The sequence below is a fragment of the Apis florea genome, unplaced genomic scaffold (genome assembly GCF_048593485.1).
Source record: "Apis florea isolate Af1SG1 unplaced genomic scaffold, ASM4859348v1 contig_3158_pilon, whole genome shotgun sequence".
In the NCBI taxonomy this organism is placed as follows: domain Eukaryota; kingdom Metazoa; phylum Arthropoda; class Insecta; order Hymenoptera; family Apidae; genus Apis; species Apis florea.
In genome coordinates this window covers 5,469,782-5,491,102 of record NW_028256713.1, presented here as the reverse complement: position 1 = coordinate 5,491,102, position 21,321 = coordinate 5,469,782, and the positions used below count along the sequence as shown (strand labels likewise).

Genomic DNA, 21,321 nt, shown 5'->3' with positions numbered 1-21,321 from the left:
TTCTTCTTCTATTAACGACTCCTCTTATCGCGATTTCACTGCATCCCAACTACGCTGTTTCGACGAAAATTTCAACTCTTATCCACTAATAATAAACAATTCCAATTCGAATTTAACCCCCTCCCATCATAATTCGATATGTTGGCTGGTTACGGTGAACAGTAAATAAAAAAATATACGGATCTAGCTGAATGGATATATTTTGGTTATACAAAAAGATACCAACTATGAAATAGCTACACTGCCAGCAACGTTCAATGATTAAAATTATAGATAAAATTTCAGCGAACTTTATAACACGATATTTAATCAATCGATCATAACGAATCATAATTTTTCGAAATGTTTTCGAATTAAATCGAACGTAGCCGCGGCAGCTTTATAAACTGAACGTATAAACCGAGGCGTGTACGCGCACAAATATCCACTCTCTCTATCTCTCTCGTTGCATCGTACACGCGCGTGCATCGTGGGCCAAGCGAGGATAGTCCATACCTAGAATGAGTTATATCGCATTGAATATCAGCCGATAGGATCTCACTCGCGGCTGCCTCCTCTTCCTGGCCGGCTCTCAAAGCGGCCGCGCGCGAGCCATACCCTTTTACAATATTACATCGTTCCACGAGTCCACTCCAATTCGTGCCTGCGAAGAGTCATTGCGCTACTTTGTTTCCGCTGTTTCCAACGCTCTCGAACCGACGGTTACGGAACAACATCGGTTGTAACGCCGGGGGAGAAATTCGTTTATGGAAGAGGGAAGATATTGCAAGGGGGGTTGTGTTTGGGAATATGGAATTTGGAAAAGTGGAATAGAATGGGACGTTAAGACGGTGTTCAGCTGGTATAATTTGGATACGTATTTGGCGAGATTGGAAGCGAGATAGAGATGGAAATGGTTTGGAGGAATGATCGGTTCGAGTTGGGTTGGGAAACTAGGGAAGATCGGTGAAGACACACTTTCCTTCTGAAGCGGGAGAACGAATTTGTAAAAGTTCGTTTAGATACGAATTTTTGTAACGAATTGATTGGAATTAAGGTCTGCGAGGACGATATCGTACAACTCGTATGGTTTTCCCTAGATTTTAAATAGGGTTCCCTAGAGACTTTCTTATAAATCTTTCTTATAATTCAAAGTGAGGAAAAACAAAACGGGGAACGATGGAGTTCTCCTCTCAATAATAGAATTCTCAATAATAGAATTTGAAACCTATTGTACACTATCTACTCCTCGCCAGCTGATCTTACACCTTTTTAAAAAAAACGATAAAAAACTCGAACCTCGCAGAGAGAAGAACGTTAGAGATTAATCGTTGAAAGAAACGGCGCTACAAACTTCTCTGAAACTTCAAGAAAGAAGGAAACAAGATTCTCAAGATTTTCAAGAGGAAGTACGAAGAGCAGAGGAGGGGGTTATCTTCGACCTCCCTTCCCTCCCCCCTTCCGTTCACGTTTTTCCATACGAAAAATGGTGGACGTGTCGTGTCACGGCGAGCGTGGCTCGACTAATTTCTTTAACGAGCCCTCACCTTTTTACCACGCCATCCTCCGTCATCCGCGATGTCGCGCCGCGGTCTTAACCTGGAATGCGAAGGATCGCGCGACCGATCGAGCCGAGCGGATCTCGAATAGCTTTCGTCAAGGTGATTCGGACGAGAAGGCTGAGTCACGGCCCGATCCAGGACTACATTCCACCATCTCGGCCGAGATAGCACGATTTCGCGAAAAAACCGAACTCGCGCCAATTCCTTCGCCAGTTTTTTTCCTTTTAATCGTAATATCGAGCGAGATAGCGGTGGATCTTCTCGATTCTCGAGAGAGTGTCGAGAAATATTTTGGGGAGGGGGTGTTCGAAAGCATTCGTGCGTTTCTTTTTCTTTTTTTTTTTTCAAGAGGAGCGAGTAAATGAGAATAGAGTTTCGAGAGTTTATCGATTGTTGAAGGGAATGGAAGGGAACGAAGGAAATGAATTATAACGTAACGAGGGAGTAAAAGATTCAGAAATGGGTACTGGTTAAAAAAACAAAGTCACGAGTTGCTCGAAGGAGGAAAAGATAGAACGGTGATATAATACCTGTGCGTCTACGTAAACCTATACACGAACTTTTCATGAATGACTCAACCGATCCACGTAACGTTGCTTTATAGTATATATACTCGAGTGTTACATCACGAAGAATCGAGCAAGGAAGGTCGATCCACATCGTCTCCTCGAGTAACGAAGTTGAACCGAGGAATTCAAACGAGCCTCTCTCTTTGTCTCTCTTTCGCAAATTAAAAATTGTAAAATTTTAAAGCTCCTTGTATACAGTATAGTTAAGCTATTATATTTAAGAAGGAATTTTTTGAAAAGAAGATATCGAAATCAAAAAGTAATCGATTTGAATTATTCGAATAACTCACAGTTTGAAAGATTCATACACTCGAAAATCCAAAAACGATGTACGCCTCCAAGAAGATCTACAGCCCCGTTCGATAAATCTACAAAGTCGAAAAAATATCCTTCCTCCGTGGAAACGAAAGAGAGGATCGCTACGCGCAAACAGTGTTTGCCTTGGAAAGGTCACGAGGAGGTGGCTCTGAAAGGTCGTGCCGGTTTCACCGGACTACGACGAAGAAGAAGAAGAAGAAGAAGCGACCGAAGGAGGAGGAGCACGTTAACGATCAACACGCGACGAGGAGGACAGAGCTAGCCGGTGAAAGCGAATCTCCCATTAATGTTCTTCTCTTCAACGTTTCAGTGTGTACATGCATATTTAAGCGCAGTGCCCCGAGGACTTCCGGTCAGCGAATAATACACCGAGGAAAAGAGAGAGAGAGAGAGAGAGAGTTTGAAGAAGCTGATGATGGACTTTTGCTTCGTGACGCGGTCATTAGGCTATATTGTAACCCCTCCTGCTCTTTTGTACACGCCCCCTCGATCCTGGCAATTAGGCACGGGGAGAATTTGCAACTTTCCTTCGATGGTTGGAAAAATCGGTGCCCTCCGTGATCCGCGTGTGAGAGGCTCGAGGAGAGGTATTTAAGGAGGTTTAAGAGGAAGTGGTACTTAAGTTGTACGTGATGGAACGAGAGGGCAAAAGGTTTATTTATTTGATAAACGATGATTTATTTTTTGGGAAATTTATGGTGGGATTTTTATCACGTGATTTTAAAGATTTCGTGTTCCTCGAGTTAAGGGATGAATTTGACGAAAGATTATATTTAGATTTCAGTAAAAAAAATTTATTCAAGAATATTCAATTCTTGTTAACGAGATCTATATTCTCCGTTCTTCGAAATATTTTAACGTGAATCAAATGAAAAGAGCGAGCAAGAGACGTATACATTCAAAGAAATAATTTCACAACGTGGAAAATTCACTTTTCGAATCCGAGTTATGCAACACTTTATTACACCCATGTAATCCCATGTTATCGCTCGCTGTTTGTAAACAGGATCTGGAATTAGGTGGAGCGGCATAACCGAGATACGTAGGATCCGTTGGAGATTCTGTTGAACGATGAGGCGGCCGCGGCTTGTAATCGTGATCCTTCGAGGTGGGTCTTATCTCTATAACTGTACCTCGTTCGAGGTAAGCCCGTCGTCACCTCGCCATTGGATCATCGTCGATCTACGAAATTCCTCGAAGCGTATCCTCGAAGGATTCGAGGCGAATTTATAAGAGAGAGAGAGAGAGAGAGGTATGGTGGGTTCGAATCGACCCTGACCACGTTACGCGAAACGAAATTTATTATGCATTCAGTGAAAATGTTCTAGGCGAGGAAAATGCATTAAATATCTAGGTTTATAGTCTGGTATATACGCGTTTATGCTGCTATCTTTTTATCTCGTTAATACCTGATTTATTCACCTTGTTATTTGCTTATTAAATTTATTTCGAATAGTTGAATAATTGTATCTTATTTGAGAAAATAATTGAGAAATTGGATTTTTAATACAAAAAATTCGAGACGAACAAAAGAAGGTGTAAATGAATAGATAGATATCGTCGAAGAGAAACGTTAAACGTTTTTTTATTTCTTAATTATGAAAAAAAAAGGGCAATAACGATTATGCTTAATTTCAGGAATATCTCTGAGTAACAGTTTCTACAAAAGAACGCGAAGAGGAAAGATACGAAAGAAAGAAATTTAGAAAGTTGACTCGTCATTTTCTGGGCCGAATGATCGTCGAATTGTTAACAATACGCAAAAAAGAGAAATGGATCGAGAGAGATTTTTAAATTTCTAACCGCGATTCTCGATGAAATTCTGGAACAGCGATGGTCAGGTTAATCGAACATTAATCGTCGCGATTCTATGGCGCCTGCCACGTATCCTAACGGGAGAATCACTAATAGTCATTGCGGTGAGTAATCGCGGACCGCCGTGGACAGGTACAGTTATACAGATAAGACCACCTCGAGAGATGATAGCAGCATGTTTCTACCTTTTCGGAATTTTTATGAATCGATTGTTTTTTCTCGATCGAAACCTTTCTATTTTCTTCCTGTCATTTTTTTTTTTTTTTTTTTTTTTTAAGAATTGCTCGAAGAATCATACAAATTTCATAAGTAGTCTTCCGGATTCAGCAATCTGAAGAGGGAATACCATATCCTCGATTCTCGTACAATTTGCAATATCACGATCGTTTAGCGTAATTCGAGAAATTTAAAATTCAAATTTGAACAATTTCAAAAGAGGGAAGGAGGAATGGAGATTCGATCAAAAATTTCAAATTCCACGACAAACATGTACGTTTTTTGTATCGTCGAGCAAAAGTATCCCCTAATAGCATGATGAGAACCCATAAAATCCTGCGAGACGCGCGCGATCCGTTCGAGAGTGGCAGCTGGTACTCGAGATGAGTCCAGCGGAGGACACATTACGCCAGATGAGTCATTGGCTCGAGACGAGGAAGGAGAGGGTCGATTGGGCGATCGAGAAGGGTTGATTCGCAGGTGGTTCCACTCGCGTGGACGATGGACGCTCGGTGTGCCGTTGGTGGTGACGTGGTGATGCTGATGGTGGTGGTGGTGGTGGTGTTACGGTAGGTTATGCCTTGCATTCCACTCGAGGTCGACGAACCGAGACGAACGGCTGCATGCGCGCCTCGGCTCCTGGCCACAGTCCGGCCTGCCTTGCCCTTTCCTTTCCTTTCCTTTCCCTTCCCCTCTTTTCCCTTTCTTTTCGTCCTTTCCGAGGACATCTCTCCTCGAATCCCCCCCTCTTCTCTCTCGAAAGGGATTCGCGAATTACCACGTATGCGATGCGTGTGTCCAATCATCATCTCTCGTCGGTGAACCGTGAATCGTGAAAATTAAAGTGCAATCGTGTGCATCCGTATGATCAATAAGTTGTGGATGTTTATGCAAATTTAAATTTTTATGGATATAGTTACGGAATAATATACGTTTCATCCCTGAAATATTACGGTATACTTTGCCATACTCGGATATTTCATGCCTTTTTATAGGATGCGCGCATTTTATAGAATCTCCCATATCCCTTTTATAAAGGAGAAGGAAAAAATTAAACGTGGAATTTGATTCGTCGAATTTAAAATTAAGTTCGACAATCTGAAAATCGAGATTTACGAAACCTTGGCTTGTTAAAATTGTTGCTCGATCGATCCTTTTACAACTTTCCATAAAACTCGCCAATGCTAAAATACGATTCGACGTCGATTTGACTTCAGAAATCATAAATTCTCTCGGATAGAAAGTGGAGTATGGAAAAAGAAAAAAAAATGTCTAACAAAGACAATCGAACAAAAATCTAGATCATTTCTCCTAATTATCCCTCAATCACGATTTGTCCACACCGTCCAGAACGTCCGTTTCTCGAAATTACACGCGCAAAAAAATAAAAACCACTCTCATCAGGCTCAAGAAAGTCGTCTCGCGCTTTCCCGCTTTTTGCGGCCAGGAAAATCTGGATTCTTCCAGTTGAACTAGTTTTTTTCCGCCACCGTCATTATCTCGGATTAATTCCGTGGCCTTTCACCGTCAAACTTTTCCCTCTTCTTATTCGCTTCTTATCGACGCCTTTGCTCAAACGACAGGGAGAGAAAGTCGATCCTCCTTCCAATTATCGTAACAGCGCACAACGATCACGAGGAATACCACGCGATCCATCCAAATCTTTCGAACCAACGATTCTTAACCTTTTATTCGCTACTCTCTTTATAAATAAATTTTTCATGATCGCGCTCTTTCAAGACTTGATTCGAAATTTAAGAATGCGTAATGCGCGTCAAATATTTATATTTAAAATATTGCTCGTCGAGAAACGAGACTTCAAATTTGGAAAAAACAGATTTATCATAAGAAAGCAAGAAACGTCACGTACCTTGAGAATTTTGCGGTCTAGAAGTCTGTCATAGAGAGGTTAGATTCGCCACAACCGTTGTTTCAAACGATTTCTTTTGTCACGTTTCACGAAACAAATTTCCATCGACAGTTTCGAATATTTCCTCGTAGTTTTCCACAAGTGTCGCAACGTGTTCGCGAATTTCTCTCCACTTTTTCGAAGTGAAAACACCACGTTCGTGCAATTTCGACAATCATTTTCACCATGTTTGACCATGTTGCGCCACCTGGCTAAATTATGTACAATTAAGCCGAATAATCGGCGCAATTAGTCTAGCCCAGCTAACCTCTCGTTCCGGTCGTGTTTCGTGTTAGAAACTTTGCAAACGAATAAAGTTAATAAGCTCGATTCTAAATATAACCGACGTGAGATCGATGATTTCTTTGATCGTGGACAAAGAAACTGTGTGTGATATCGACGACTCGAGGAATTTTGTTAAATAATTTGAAGTGGATAAAAAGAGACGAGCGAGAATCATAGGTTATCCGCGAGAAACGTTAACTCGAGGTTTTTGTGGTTCGTTTTTGTGTTGCAATATTTCGAATTAAATAAATAGTTAATAATTGCGTCGAATTTTGCGAAATTTGCTGTAACTTTGTGAAATTTGATTTTAAATTGTTTTTTAGAAGATTTGAAAGTAGACATTTAGAAGTAATTTATGACGTATTAATTTTTTCTTCAATTTGTTGATTTTGTTTTCATATTCAAATAAAAATTTCTTCATTCTTGATTTGATCAGAATTAGTAAACCGATTCTGAATTTAATTTTGTCATTATTAAATGTTTACGTTCGCCAATTAATATTCTATTCTATAATTTATTAAAGATTATTTTTCTCATTGAAAATAGAGATTTCTTCACATTTCTATTTAAAAAAAAAAAAAAAAAAAAAAATTGATTACGAATCTTGAAAGCTAACATTTTTAAATTATATAAATTTTTTAAAATTACGAATTAACTTTTAGAATCAAGAATTAACGAACTTTAAATAGATAATGAAAAATTTGACGTAAAAGCAAGATTTTTTTTTTTTTTTTCATAAATTAAAGATAATTGATAATTTTACTGCATACGTTGAGAATAAAGAAAGATGAACAGGTGCATAGCGTTGGAGAAAAACTGGATACGCGACTTCATTAGTACAAGCCGTGAACACTTTCGCCGACACACGAAGAACGCCTGACGGTTGTCGATAATCTGCGAAGACGACTTGCAAGAAAAGTGCATGTCGGGATTGTGACTAATAGAAAAATGTAGAGAGTTTGCCGGGAATAATAAAAGCGTTTCGAAGAGAAATTCCACGAAACGTGGCTGAAAGTCTGTCTACCTGTTGCTCGCGTGGCCGATAATCATTCCTAGAAAGTAATTGCATCAGGTGTGTATGAAAATTTAAGTAAACACCTTCGTTGATACGAATCACATTTTTTGATATAATTATCCGTTTTTTTTTTTTCTTTTTTTTCTTCTATATATAATAATTACTTTTGCCCATAAACAAATAAACGAATAAACTTTTCGAATTATATTTGACCTATTATACATATATATCGTCAATCGCCGATGCGAATCTTCATAGTGTTAATTTTGAATCTTTACAAGAGTATTCGAGTCTCGAGTATACTATGCAATTCTTACGCATTCACCTAGATTCCAAGTTATCACGATCGAGGATGATTACCAGAAGGCTGATCCGTGGTCCAAGTTGCACGATCCTGTAATTATCGCGTGGCTATTATTGCTCTTAATTAGCTTAATTGAGGTCCCGCGGCTGTGGAACCGTTCTAAGGCCGAGTGGCACGCGGTTCAGCCGCTGCTTTCGACTTTCACGATTGCACCCTTTTGTCGGCGTCTCCTGCCCTCGGCGCAATTAATTGAATAGGCCGAAGGAACGATAAAAGGAAATGCCATTCCCTTTCCCGATGATCAACAAACCAGTATCTAATGGAGTGCCAGCCTCCAACTTTTGCTCGCGATAAATAACTAATTCATCGCGATTTTCTATCCCCTTTTATCCTCTCTGCCCGTTTCCATTGTTATCCGTTCAACACCGACATGTTGTTATGCATTTATCATCTCGTGTTTCCTCTCCTATGAATCGCTATAAGAAACTGTTAATTTTTATAATTTTTTCCATTATTATTGTTCCATATAGAAATTCGTAGGAAAATATGCGGATAATTATCAAAATAATTTTTCATCGATCGAGCCTAGAAATTTATAACTCGAATCCTCCGTGCACGAAACTACTCTGCAATTCACCACATTACCCTCTAAAATTCTTCGTCCATACGAAGAGTGCCAAACCAGATGGAGACCGGCATCGTATTTCCCTCTCTCGATAAAACGGAATGTAACAAACGTTCGATGATAGGTAGAAGGACGATGAGGAAGAAGGACGGCTCGATACGATTCGATTCGTTTCCGTTTCCATTTTGCCGCGTTGAGGCCCGGAGCGGAATGTCGAATTACGGTCGATTACGATCGCCGCTTCCAACCACACCGCGCATTTCACGCGCTGTTGCCTGTAATGAGGCTTTTATTTATTGGTGAACAATTTATTAGACGATAAATAAGCGTGCATCTTCCCCACGGGAAGATAGAATTCTTGGCCAAGGAGGAAAAGGGAGCCGCGAGCATCGCCTCCTCTTTGAAATAATTCATCGATGAGTGAATAATCGTCCACGCGTAACACGCGTCTAATCCGTGGAAACTATTGGAAGATGCAAGTGTGAACGTGTGTGCCTTCAGGCCCTCTGTGAACACGTGTTTCAAAAAGAAAAAAAAGTATCTGGAGAAAGATTGAAACTTGAACTTGTTTTTTGTGAACACAATAATTACAATAATCTTAATAATCGAATAAATGTGTTATCCGTGTGTATAACGTTATATAATCACACGTCTCCTCTCCATATATCAATGTTGGATCGAATATAAAATGTGATACGAAGATATCGAAGATACGCATCTGATGATTTCAAAGTGGACGTGGCATCTCGAGAAACTAGTTTCGATCTCGGATAGATAATCGTGGATCGTGTACAACTCGATATTAAATAATGATAATAATTGATCGATAGGCGGCTTTTACGATTTCGTTATACCATTTTAAAATAATCATCTCGATGATATTTCATTAAGAAAAAAATATATAGATAAGAATTTATTCGAGTTCATTCCTTATTCATCTTTGTTCGATCCGACAGTTGCGGATCTTAACGTTGCGGTTCGCTTATCGGCGAGTCGCTCGACAAAATTTCGTGAACGGCGCGTTCTCCGCGTTCGTGCATTCGAGAATAGGACGAGGAGAGGCAGACGGATGTTGCACGTGCCCGTTTTCAATCAATGGCACCCTCGTGTAAGAGCACTCGACATTCTCCTCGCACGTGCCGATGCCAGTAACCTCGAAGACAATGACACGCCGGCGACGTGCGCGTCGCCGCATGTAAATGTAACCTTTTGTGCGCCCCGGGTGGAAGACGACGCCGGAGGAGAGAATCCTCCGTCGCGCGGCGAGTGAAAGGCGCGCTACGTGTCTCTCGATTCCGCCGCACCGGGTTGCTCCTCGCTTCTTCTTCTTCTTCTTTGGAGGAGAGATTAGGAAATGTCAGCTGATCCCACCGCGCGAAAACCTTCCTCTTCGTCCTCCTTCGAAATTTTTCTTTATTTTCACGAGGCTTCAACAGAAGAGAGATTCGTTCGGATCTTCTTCGAAGAAATGAAAAGAGATCTCTCCGCTCTAGAATTAACAAACCGAGAGATTTCGACGTGCATGCAACCCGAGAATAATTCTGCAAGCCTACCTTCTATTAACCAAAAGCATTAAATTCTCTCCAACTTGCGTTTTCGCAATATGATTTCGGGATAAAATGGCTCGCCTCGTTAACCCGGAACTATTAATCGACTTAACCGGCCAATAACCGGCGTCGGTCGTTAATTTATCGGCGAGAGCAGCGGGTATTCGCGGATTAAAGGTGCACTCGGGTGGACGAGCGCGTGGAAGCGTGAGAGAGAAAGAGAGAGGGTGATCGAGGAGAGTAGGAGAGCTCTCGATGCCGCTATATCTCGGCGCCACGCGTAATTGGGATTAATTAAATGGAAAGCGCGAATTAAATTAACGATCCGAGTAGAATCCGCGTTGCATAAGGGATCGATGTTGGTGTGGAAAAAAGGGGGGGATTCTGTGGACAGGATCTGAACCGTGAAGAATGTGTCGACGTGGCGTGCTTTCTTCGCAATCTTTATTTTCGAGGGAAACGGACGAATAATGATAATCGCTGCACGTGTGAAGTTAGGATTTAGGATTTTTTTAATTATTGATATTAGGATTTAAGATGGATGAAAGTTCGAGAATAATAATTTGGGTTAAGAGTTTTCTGAGAGTTTTTAGATTTAGAATTTGATTGAAATTAATATTGGATCTTGTGGACAGGATCTGAACCGTGAAGAATCTTTATTTTCGAGGGAAAGGGACGATTAATCGCTGCACGTGTGAAGTTAGGATTTTTTTAATTATTGATATTAGTTTAAGATGGATGAAAGTTTGTCGAGTTCGAGAATAATAATTTGGGTTAAGAGTTTTCTGAGAGTTTTTAGATTTAGAGTTAGATCGAAATTAATTTTCGGGGAATATAAGAGGATAGAATACTGGATTGCGAGAAGATTGGAAAAGGGAATAGACGAAGGAGAGCAAGATTTAGGTTGAATTTTTATGAGTGAAAGGATTCCACTTTCGAGAAATTTACGGTATATACGAAAAATCTCGTCTCAATATTCCAACAGCAGGCCGTCCTTTATCATTAGTATTCCTTCCGTAGCTCCGCTCTGATCTTTTACAATTCTAAACTGGTCAATTGAGAAACGTTAGAAAATCGATTTAACACCGTTCTCGACCTCTGATCCCGATTTCGTAAGGCTGGGGAGCAGCCTGTCCAAGAAAAAAAGTTACACAACTTGGTAAAACTCCGAAATTTTTACACGATTTCGTTTAAAAGCGAGTCACTCGACTTCCAGGTTAAGAGATAATCGTAATTTTCGTCTGCGAGGATCGATTTGCATTCGCGTGAAAAGGTGGCTGTGACGAGGTTCTCTCAGCCGACGAGACAATTAATCGCCTCGCCACGACTGACCTTAAAGGACTGTTATTTCGCGGTATGTTCATGCATTCAAACGAGATTATTCGAGAGGATGCCGATCTTCGTTTCGCAGATTCTCTTGCTGACCGTTCGAAATCTTTTCTATCTGAATTTAAAGAAACTATGAAATTTTATCGTTTTTTTTTTTTTTTTTCAAAATCTCAAACGTTTCGATGTTTCACGCTTTCAAAAATTTCGTAAAAATTCGTCGGTTATTTATCGATACTTGTGCTTGATTGTCAGGCAAATTTAAAAAAAAAAAGAAGAAGAAATTCCATTGATAACGATCGATATAAAATTTCACTCGTGCGCAAACGAGGATTGCCATTTTGGAGAAGCAAATGTTCACCAAACAGGGAATGTAAAAATTGAAACGACCTTGTGTGTTCGAGAGTTGCAAAACATAACGCTTTAGCGCCCAGATACGCGATTAATTCAATCCCATAAATGCAACGTGACGCCACGTGTTTTTATAATCGTATCGCGTTTAAACAGTCCTTCAGATCTCCGCTTCCATTTACTCGTATGAATTTTAAAATCCGTCCACGATCTTTCTTCCTCCCCTTGGAAAAAATCCTCCACTTTATCCGCAAACAAAGGTTACGTTTACCGTTCGTTGTATCCACATCGTAAAATCCATAATTAAATCTAATTCATCATTAAAATCGCCCATTATTAATTTCACTCCACCGCCTCGCACAGCCTTCTGTAATTATCTATCGTGCGTTCGAGGCAAAAATTGCAATTCATTACAATCCATAAAACCCGTCCATTAAACCTGATTAATTATCAATTCAATTTCATTCCCTCCCCTTCCCTTTCTCTCCGTAATTATCGAAAATTACCGTATATTCGTATCGTAAAATCCATAAAATCCGATCGAGCGTCAATCATCGATCTTCCGCTTCCTCGATCTCGATCGTTTAACGATAATCAGGCAGGTTTCGCCCCCTTTAGAATCCCCTTTTGGCGGGCTAAAAATCGCGCGAAATTCCATTCCCCCGCGGAAAATTCCGCGTGGCAATTTCCAACCAACAGCTCCTCCGACGTCCGCGTTTCTGCGCGGCGCTGCGGGGTGCTGTTCGAGGCGGACGCGACCTTATTTAGCGCGCCGGGAATTCCAGGCCCCTCCCCCTCCTCTTCCGCCAGGGGATCCCTTCGGCGCAACGCCGAGGAATTCGCCCGCAAATTCCATCCGGGAATTCGTTTCCCCGGAATCACCTTGTTCCCCCCTCCCCTTCCGATTCGAGGGGAAGTTGGAGGGACGTCGTTCCATTCCCTCTTTTCTTTTCTTCAATTCGAAACTGCTACGATGTGATAGCACTCTCTCTCAACAGTAAACCTACCGACATTTCGTGTATACCTATTCCTACCATGAGCGGTCAAATGACCGCTGCAAAAGAACATTTGTATCTTAATACAGAAAGAGATTTTAGCTAATTGGATATTAAACAAGATATTTTGCTACAATAAAAACCCGCTCCCCACTTTTCTAATTAAGTTTTATTTACATTTATGCATTCTCAGCACATTTTTTTACAAATTACAACACTTTGCATTGCACATTTTCCACGTACACGTATTTTTTACACTTTATACAAATTTCGTTAGTCTTATTTATTTATAGACTTTACAATGTCTTACTTGACAAGAATCTGTAGCAGCGTTTATAATTGTTTTTTGATGAACATTCTTTGCTAAGCTGTCTCTCCTTCTGATATTCGGTCTCTTCTGCCAATTGAAATAAAAATTCTTGCCACGATATTTCTTCGCCCCGTCGTTTCTTTGTAGAATGTAGAATCCAAGCATTTATTCCGGCTAAATCTAAAATATTGAAAAATACCTGTAAAAGTCATCTTTGTGATTTAACACTATATTTTCTGGCCATTTGATCGGTTACATCTTACACCGAATTTTGTGCTATTGTAAAATCTAATTGTCTCTGGCAAACGGGTGTCACTTTTTTCAATTTCAACGGATGAATGCATCGAACTAAGAATCAATGAGATGAGTTTTGATGGCAATGAACGAGGGGGGATTTTATAACTGCGTCTGATAAAATTCGTTTGAAAGAAATCGTGGAGATTTTTAGAAGGGTATTAATTTCTATTTTTTTCTTTTTTTTTTTTTTCGTTAATGATTCGAGTCAACGTCGATATCGTATCGATCGTGGCTCGTATTTTGTTCACGATACACGTGTATTGTCTATTTTCGACGAATATTGGAAGATGTAGCTTGTTGTTAACGTAGACGACAGACACGTGTAACGAATACCGTTTCGATATTCGTAAGACCTAAGAGGTGATATATGCAAACGAAATACAATACGCTCGGCATATTGATTCCTCGTCTAAACAAAAATGCGCATAATTTATATACGAGCAACGATACGATCCGAGATATCTCCCCTCCTTAATTAAAACACAGTTAATTTTTCCCAACCGTATCTCGTGTCTTAATGAAAACACACGCCCCATATCTCGTCCGTATCTCTGCACGACTAATCTCGCATTCCTGCACACCACCTATCTCTACGCACAAAAGGATCGATCGTATTGGCCGCCATAATCTCGTAAAAAATTATCCTTCCCCTACCATTTTCGGAATAGCTCGCCCAGAAAGTATCATCCACTTTCTCCGCTCCATTGGTGAACAGAAATGTCCAATTTTGATTGATTGCACGCGGTAGCGAGGCGCTAAAGGTCGCCTCGTTAAGGCGAGTATCCACCTGTGATAATTGCGCAACCAAGGTGGCACATCGCGTTCCTTTTCGCGTGCCCTCCTACGTCCTTTAACCTCCTCGTTTACGTAACCAACACTCGAACAAGTTACTCCTCTCCTCGATCTGCCTTCTCGATCCCACCTAATGTCGATTAGATTGAAATATTTTCGTCGACGTCGAATTAATGTCGAAAATTCTCGTTTTCGTTCAAACCATTAAATTGTTATTTCGTTCGATCTTTGTGCTCGATAATTTATTTGTAGGAAGATGATTGTAGAACGGGTGATGGTGTAGAAGATTGTAAAGAAGACTTATTAAGAGAAGTTTGTTATTTCTTATAAATTTTTTAGGCTAGAAACATTAAAGAATTTGTGCAACTTAATCATCTCTCTCCAAAGACACGTATGGATCGCTCTGTATTTGGTTCTCTTCGCCCAGATTCATAGATAGATCGATCCATAGACCAATGCTTTCCAATCATTCTTCAATCACCCTCTTTTCGATCGCAAACAAAACTTTCCAAAACGAAAAATAACGAACTCCTTCGAGCTCATTCCAATCGATCGCGCGATTCTATCGATCGTTTAACAGTCGGGAAAAAAAGACGAACGTTTTCACGTAATCTCCGAGGAATCACGGGGCGACTCTCTCCCCTAACCCTTCCTGTGGAATTCCTGTTTCGACGAGTAGAAAAACGCGTTCCCTTAATCTGAATCGTTAAGTAGCGCTTTTCCATGTATCCTCAATTAACGGTAGTAGCGCGATAGTAGCCGTAGGCCTTTTTTTTCTCCCTCCCTCCCCCTCCTCAACAGTCGTCCTTTTATCGGCCACGAGGGCCCCCTCGAGGACCCCGCGTATCGACCCTCCGTTGTCGACGATACGTCGGCCAATCGATAGTTGGACATGCCTTACACACTTTGCTACTTAGATTGTGTCCTCCCGTAGGACATCCTCCGCGATAACGGGGCCCCTCCGCTCCTCCTCCGCCCCTGTCCACGCGGCCAGATAAGGGCCCACTTTTCACCGGTCGGCTGAACACCGCGGCTAGTTTCACCCCTATAAAGAATCCTGGCAATTGCTGCGCGCGTGTTTTTTCACTCGAGAGAGAATGCATCCTTGCCCTCCCCTCCGTATATTTGCGATCTTCTTCGTTTTCGTATCTACCACGTTGCTACTATCGTATAGATTCGTCCAGATTCTTTTTTAAGTTTAACACTTCAGAATAGCGTAATGATGTGTTTCATCCCTATAAAGAATCCTGAGAGAGGATGCATCCTATCTTTCCCTCCGTATATTTGCGATTTTCTTTTCGTATCTGTGAGATTGTGCAATTGTTGGTTAATTGTTGCAATGCTCGTTTAATCACTTCAGAATAGCGTATCCCTCGAAATATTTTTCCTCGTGTAGATTTTATTCCGATGAATCGATAGAGCGACATGTCGAGAAGAATTGCGGAGGAAAGGAAAAATGAGACGCGTCTCGTTTTACGCGAAACCGGCTAACTGACTGAGAGAAGAATCGTTACGGAGAAATTGGTGATTATCCGTGAAACTATTTTTCACAGAATCCTTTACGACTATTTCCTTACCACATTATTGCACACGCTTCTTCCACGTATATAATTGACAAACTTTGTAAAATTCATTACTCCTTGAGAAATTTCTCACGTTGGGAAATAAAAACGTGTCCTTGAATCCCGAACATCGAATCCCGATCGATTTCGATCCACGCTTCTCCCCAGACCCTTTCACGCTTTCCTTCCAATACCTTCTCCTGTACACAGCATCGTTCCGTAAACGCAACTCGACTGAAACGCGTTACATTCTCCAGGGAAACGGAGATTCTCGTTCGATTCCCTCCTCCTTCGAAGAACGCAACGATTTCATTCACGCGGGAGGAGAGGCGTCTAACCGAGACGCACCGTTCTGTTTTCGTAATATCCGTTGCGCAACACCCCCGTTTCGAGCAATGTTAGGCCGAGTTACAGCCGAGTAATCCGACCGGTGGCATTTTATTAAGGCGCACCGTATATACATGTATATATACGTTGCTTCGTCCGCGTGTCTTACGACTCTGTTTACAGTATACCCTCGAAACAAGGCGATATCCACGCGTGAAACGGTGGATTTTATTAAATTAACGGTACACGCGCGGTACTCTGGCGTTTCGTTGGAACGTCGAGAAGGAAAAGGAAGAGAGAAAAAAACGAGAGAAAATTCCTTTTCTTCCCTTGGCTTTTCTCCCTTCAGTTGGGAGATCCTTGACAAGGTTTACGCCCGGTTTTACGAGCCCGCAGATTTTGTTACCACGTTGTTTCAGTTGTTGTAATAGCTCGATGGAATGTTTTAACGTGGAGATAAGATCGAAGCAATAATTCGGATTTTATGTATTTCGTATTTCGGGAGGGATGGGAGTCGAGCAGATTTTTGGAAAAAGGTTTAACACACGGGGTTTATGGGATTTCTTTGTAATTAAGGATCGTTTCGTTAACGTAACGTTTCTTGTTTCCTTCTTCTTTTTTTTTTTTTCTTTATTATATTTGAAAATACGTGTATTGAAAGAACACGTTGCGCTTTTTTATCTCACTTTCCTCGAAGTAATTAGATTTTTACGAGTGTATCATAAATCACTATGAAAGTATCCCGATAATGGCACTTTTTATACGGGATGTAATTTTTATGAAAAACTGTTAACGCATTTTTCTCCTGCTTTTTATACTCGTGAGCCCAAGATATATTTATAACAATCGCGTATATGTAATTACATATACAAACGCAGCATACAAACATTCATCCTCCCACGTTCTTCCGCCTAAGAAACGTTCGTTTGCTGTATACACATACATATATAAACACTTTTCTTAAAATAACGCGAGATATAATTTAAAAAAAAAAAAAGGAAAAAAAAACACGCTAACATTCCATGCGTACATCGAGAGCCAACCCATGCATTTCTCCCCTCCCTCTCTCCACCTAATTAATTCTCGCGGCCCAATCCAAGGAGACCGTCCGTTTGAAATTAAAATATACAACCTTATATACAACGAGAAGTTGTAGAAGCGTGGCCACAACGCTGCTGATATATCGGTTTCGATTTCTAATCTTGCCGCTTCCTGCCCCATAAAATATCGTCGGCCGTGCGTCACGGGCGGGCCGCCCGTAATTGGTATCGCGTCCTGACCGCGGCTTCCACGTATCATCGTCCGCATACGCGATTACGCGAAAACGACACACGACGGGATTGGAGCTGTAATTCAGGCTGGATAAATGCGTCGCCGACTGGAATTACTCGCCCTCTCGAGTTTCGAAACACGAAGAAGACGATGCCACGTTGCGCGGATTCTTTTCTTTCGGAAATAGCGGTCGATTCTCTGTTGGCGAGATTAGACACCGATGTCGGTATTCTTCGGATACAAAAATAATGGAGAATTTTTTTTAATTTAATTTAATAATTGTTCGAACGATGGTACGTTTGTGGGTCATGGTTGGTGGTTTATTTATAGGCTCTATAAGTCTGGAGGATAGGCGAGCCTTATTTCAGATATAGTTTTTCTCGAGATACGTTAGATATCCATTGTTAGATATCCATTGTGAATTGCGAGATACGTTTGTTATGTATCGTATCGAAAAGATAGGCGAATCTATTGTAGGAGGAATAAAATTGTCGGATATTTATTGCTTCGCTTAGAGTAGGAGGATTTTTATAATTTTTATAATTTCGTTCAAGCGTTAATAAAAATAAACGAAACGTAGGAATCATGCTCGAAAATATAAGGTAATTTCTCAAAGTTGAACTTTTGAAAAAAGAGGAGAAATACTTCTTTTTTTGTAGCGAGCGTCAGCTCGAAGAACAAGTCACTTCCGCCACGGATGATGCATCTAGTCTCGTAAAGTCGAAACGTTCTTTCTCCTCTCCTCTGGAATCGAAGCGATGGACAAAAAGCGTTTAAAGTCCCCCTTGTCTTCTTTCGCTCGCCGTTCCTCCTCCTCCTCCTCCTCTCGTCCCTCCATACCTGTTCCGGTTCTCTTCGACGCTCTTCGTCTTGTTTCTATTCCACTGCCGGCATTGTCCTCGCGGCGCGAGGAGTAATGTAATGGGGTCCCGTACCAACGGGCTACGCCATTGTGTGTCGGGATTTATTGGACGCGGCCGTGGACAAAGGTTTGTCACTGCAAATTATGATTCGTGCACGTACCCCTTCTTCGCCGTCAACGAGGAAATCACCGACCAATTACCGCTTCCCTGCTTTACGATCTCCGACTTGGCGCCCGATTTTTTCCCGATTACTTTATATTCGAATTCAAACGTTTCCTTTTTCTTCTTCTTCTTCTTCTTCTTCTTTTGTTTGTTCGAAGTTTCGTCGAATGTCATTTCTTCGTTTCGATAATTTTATTCGAATCTCCTTTTATTAATTGAACCGTCCAGTTTTAAATTTGAAATCGTTCAATATTTCGAATACGACGCGTTTTTTTTAAAAAAAAAAAGAAAGAAAGCGTTTTATTAAAATAAAATAAATTCGATAATTGTAGGGTCGTTGCTCGCGAAAGAAACAAAAAAAGAGTGCTTTGATGTGAAAAAAAAAGTAATTGCCGAATTTTTCGAATCACTTATGGAAATAAGTACGGTACACGGTTTCCTCTAATTAAGGGCTAGCCACCGACGTGAATTTATGGCTGCTCGCCTCCTCGCCATTTTGGAGATGGACGTTTTCTTATACTTGGGGAGGGGGCAAGAGGTTTTAATTACCGAGGCGAGCAACAGCTTCGTAAATTTACAGAGACCTTTAGATTTCTCCTTTAGGTCGAAGACGAATCAGATGGATGGTGTGCATTGAACAGAAATTATTGTCTTCGGTTCGGTGACGCGTCGCCCCGTGTTAAGTGAAAGTTTCTTCTGCTTCGTGTCTCGTGTTCTACGATTGCTCTTATCTTCCTTCTCTGTGCACAATTTTAACTATTTTCCAAGCGAAAAAAAAAAAAAAAAGAAAGGAGAACCGTGGATTTGCAAGCAAATTCGAAAACGGAATAGGATCGAATCTAAGAGATACTCGGAGAGGAAACTGTTTCAATGTCAAGTGTGGTGCTCCACCGTTTCTCTTGTTCTGTACGATAACGGTACACCGTGTCGCTTATGAAGCTTATGGCAACGCAGGAATTACGAGGCCTTCCGCGTCACAGCAATTCCCCTTCGCAAATCCGACTTATTTGGCGCGGGATAAATTACAAGGTGGACGTCGAGGTTAGACCCACGTGGGCGGAATGCCGCCTCGAAATTTCGAATTTGCATTTTCTCCAGAAAGAGAGAGAGAGAGAGTTGCTGGAAAAGGAAATCGGGGTGAAAGGTTATCGAGTCGTCCCCCCTCCTCCCATGTTCAACGCGGTGTTCATTCGGAAGCAACATCCGGTGCACTTTCTTCGCGATAAAAATATTAAAAGAGATCTTGTGAGCGTTTATGCGAATGTTTCCAACTTGTTTCTCGAATTTTTATTACTTAAGAAAGTAAGAGTCGGGGACATTGTTCGAGTTTACCACGATAGAAATAACGTTTTGTTACTTTTTTAAAGTCGCCTTAATGAGATCCGTTTTTAGGCGATTGGACAATAAAATGGAATAATAAAAAAATGTAGAGGACTAATGGGATAAATGACGCATCGGATAATGATAAAAATAAGAATAAGAATAAGATTGACGGATGATCGTTCGTTTCTAGAGTTGCAGACCTTGATGGAATGGTCGCTAGAATTTTTACTTGGAGAGTAAGTCGACTTAATGAGATTCGTTTTTAGGCGATTGGACAATTTATAGGGGGAAAAATTAGATCGTGAAACGATAAAAATTTCGTTTTACGAAAATCTGTTCGACACAAAATGTCGCGTGTTTGAGGATTAATGGGATAAACGACGCATCGAATAAAAATAAGAGTAAGATTCACGGATGATCGTTCGGAATTTACTTGGAAACTAAGAATCGGGGTCAGTTTACGACGATAGAAATTACGTTATTTTTTTGAATTTACGTTCAAAGTCGCCTTAATGAATAATAAAAATTTCGTTTCACGAAAATTTCACGTTCGAGACAAAATGTCGAAATAAACGACGCGAGAGAATAAGATTCGCGGATGATTATCCAGGTTTCCAGGCCTGGATGGAATGGTCGAAGCTAGAATTTCCAAGCGGTTGAAACGAACGAGCGTTGAAACGATACGGATCTGGTTATCCAGAAACGGGCAAGCGTGTCGCGGGTCACCGCGTTCCTGGAGATACGGTTCGAGGTAAGGTGAAATATGCCGCGAATTCAGGCGAGACGATGATCAATGCGTCGACGACTCGGCTTGATTTTTATCTTCACGCTCTGCCGGCCGTGCACCGCGATAATTCGTTGCTTTACGATTATTTAACCGGCCACACCTGCGGGAAAGGTCAAGTGTGTGCTCCGATCCTCGCCAAGCTTTCAACCATGCTCAATTATCGTCCAACTGTATTTTCTACTTGTTACGATGATCCACGACGAGACCTGTATCGTTGGAAAACACCTGTACACCTGAACGAATTCGTCACGTTTCTCAAGCTTTCCTTGCAAATTATTTAAACGCAGCGCAAACGATGGAAGGAACAAGGCTTTTTAAAATAAGGCTTGAAATATCGAAGAAGGAAACAGTTGTGTGGAACTGCAGTGGGTGGAAATGCAGATGTAGATACGAAAAATTATTTGCGTAAATTATTATAACGTTATTCGAAAGATTAATCGTTTGTTACATTCGTGGAAGTTTATTATATTTCGTCGAGATCCCGTGTTCCCACGGGAGCGATGCTTGATTTATAGATTCAGAAGGATATTTGATCTTCGTGACTCACATTATATTCCGAACGTTGCAAATTTTTAAGCTTTATATCTGTACATCTCTTGTTTACGCTCAACCCGATTTGCACAAACTCGTCCTCTATATTCACTCCAGGTCTGGTGATTCTCATCTTTTACGTTCATTCAAATTCTACCCTCTTCGTTCTTCCCTGATAACCTTTCTCATCTCTCAACCGCAATATCCAGACGCGACTTTATATTTATATTCGACTTTGAACTTCTTTTATTCCTCTCTATTCTCGTCTCGTCGAGGAAG

The 21,321-nt window shown here is 41.0% G+C and overlaps 1 protein-coding gene and 1 long non-coding RNA gene across 7 annotated transcripts in view; one reads left to right on the top strand and one right to left on the bottom strand.

Annotated features, from left to right (window-relative positions):
- Nucleotides 1-21,321, top strand: part of osp (myosin phosphatase Rho interacting protein outspread) — a 184,306-nt gene that overhangs the window by 73,131 nt on the left and 89,854 nt on the right. The window lies entirely within an intron of this gene.
- On the bottom strand, nt 12,968-16,013 carry LOC147657455 (uncharacterized). The gene is made up of 2 exons (XR_015292469.1): nt 15,793-16,013; nt 12,968-13,306 (listed from the first exon to the last, which is right to left on the bottom strand). It is a non-coding gene; the product is annotated as an uncharacterized LOC147657455 (long non-coding RNA).